Here is a 2,478-nt window from a genome sequence, read left to right on the forward strand (position 1 = left end):
TTTGAGCTTCTCTGTGGCATATGCAATGATGAACTATTTAGACTTTTAAAAATTTGCTGAGGTAGTGGCTGGCATTTGCAATGTTGTGAACCCTTTTATGCTGAGGCAGCGGCTATGATGATCAAATGCCCCTCTACTGGTAATAAGCTCCTAAACTAGGATGGCTTGTATACAAGCAACTAGCTTAGAAGCGATGTAATGACAATGGGGCGAGTCTGAGCCAACTATGTACATGATTTTGCTCCAAATTCTTAAAATTTGTACTTTTCTTGTATAATTTTGTACTTTTCTTGTACAATTTTATACTTTTCTTCACTTTTTATATCCCTACACCCAATCTATATGAAAAAGGATGTAATCTTGTTTTCAAATGAATATATATAATTAATGATTCCTATATATATGTTTTGAGATGAATATAGCATTGTGTTTATATAATTATGAAATGTTCCTATAACTCTATCTTTGTCATAGCTATCAATGTCGACCGAGGCTCTTGAAAATTGGCGCGAGGCTACTCTTGATGCGAGCGATGATGAAGGCTAGTCATCAGATGGGAGCACCTCATACGAGACCAAGGAACAAACACCGAGGCCGGTGAAGAGACCTCGTGGTGAAAAAGAAGATGACCCAGACTTTGATACAAAGGGCGAGGCATGAGGTTCTCGCGTGGAGCCACGATAGCCAATGAAAGATGATACCCAAGCTCTAAGGCTTGAGGTGCATAGATGAAGTAGTGCATGTTAGTTGACACAATGTTCAGGGGCCTCGCACAAGTATATAACTAATGCGAGTTCTTGTCCTCGACAGATATCGATGGCGCCTTTTTGTTTGGAGTACCCCGATGGTAAAGAAGGGGAGGAGGAGGAAGCACCCGGTCCCTCCTCGAGCACTTCTTCAATCGCAATGATGAGTAGCAAGAAGAAGTCAGACTTGAAGATGGGCCAACATGGGAGGCATCAGATTAGCAAGAATAAAGTGCATGTGATACACAAGATTCGGCCAAAAGGAGAGCCCTTGGAGCTAACTATCATCATCAGCACCTTTAGCAACTAGTGTTCCTATATAGTCAGGGAGAAGGTGCCTATAACATATGATGACTAGAGGAAAGTCCGAAAGGACATTAAGGGAAATGTGTGAGGAGAGGTGAAGAGGTAGTTCATGTATCCAGCGGAGGGCTATAATTAAGACAAATGCAGGGGGCATGCGCTACTTGTTGCAGGAAAAGCGCCTCACAACTTTAGGTCCATTCTCAATAGGGAGTACGTGCAGACAGGGAGGACACCATTTGAAGACTAAAACTTCATCAAGCATGACGTCTGGGAAGAGTTTGTCGTGAAACAATTGACCAAAGAAGCAAAGGCCAAGGGCAAGAAGTTCTCTGAGCTTGCAAAGAGAAACGAGCTCCACCACCACCTAGGCATGACATGGTACGTCGCTCAAATGGAGAAGTGGAGGCAAGAAGAAAGGGAGGTAGCTGAGGCCAAGCAACTAAATCCATTATAGGGCATCGATGAGAGGTCACGTAGCTACCTCTATGCCCGCAAGCTAAAAAAGCTAAAGGAGGGCAGGACCAAGTACAATGACTCGAAGGCAAGGAGGTGGAGAAGAGGATCTTGGAGGTCTCTGCGGCTGAGAAGAGCGGGTCGTTCGAGCCTCGCCGAGAAAGGGATGTACTAACTGAGGCGCTAGGAAACCCCAAGCACCACGTCCGTGAACGTGGCATCTCCTCGGGGTAGGGCTGGAAGACTATGGAGTCATGGCAATCCAACGTGAGCACGTACCACATGAGGTAGAGGTACAAGGAAGGGCTCGTCTAGAAAGTCCATGATGTGGCAGTCAAGGACATGATCATGGGGAAGATACAATACGCTTTCATGAGCACCGACCCCAAGATGGTGGAGCTGAGGATGCAGATGTTTCACCAGGCTAGCGTGCTACCGCGATAGGGTTAAGCCACCATACAAGGGCAGATGGTGTCAAGGACCGGACAACTCCCAAGGTACCTGGTCGATGGCATCGTGGAACCAATGACATGCACGCTCTAGGTGCCCTTTGGTAGGGCGTAGAGGAAGAAGTGGCCCAGGGAGTGACACTGCCGCCTAAAAGTAGCGCCATGTACGATGGCAAACCCATCCCGCTTGACTATGCTAGGGTGGACATGATGTGGACAAACCCGGATTTCAATGAGGATGAAATCGACATTCCCACTGAAGAAGGGTATAGGTTCATCGGCGCTACTATCGGCATGCACGTGCTATGGAACAAGAGCGACATTGTCTTGGATATGCTGATGCCGGCATCACAGCCCTCGCACCTGTCGTCTCATCTCCCCTGGGTGACCCGGGTGATGATGACGACGATGATGGCGGCGATGACAATGATAATGCTGGTGACCCAGGCACTAGTCCTCCAGGCAGTCCACCTCCCGGCAACAGCAATCCACAGGGAGGCACAGGGGCAGCATCGGGCGATGTG

This window comes from Miscanthus floridulus, chromosome 13 (assembly GCF_019320115.1).
Source record: "Miscanthus floridulus cultivar M001 chromosome 13, ASM1932011v1, whole genome shotgun sequence".
In the NCBI taxonomy this organism is placed as follows: Eukaryota; Viridiplantae; Streptophyta; class Magnoliopsida; order Poales; family Poaceae; genus Miscanthus; species Miscanthus floridulus.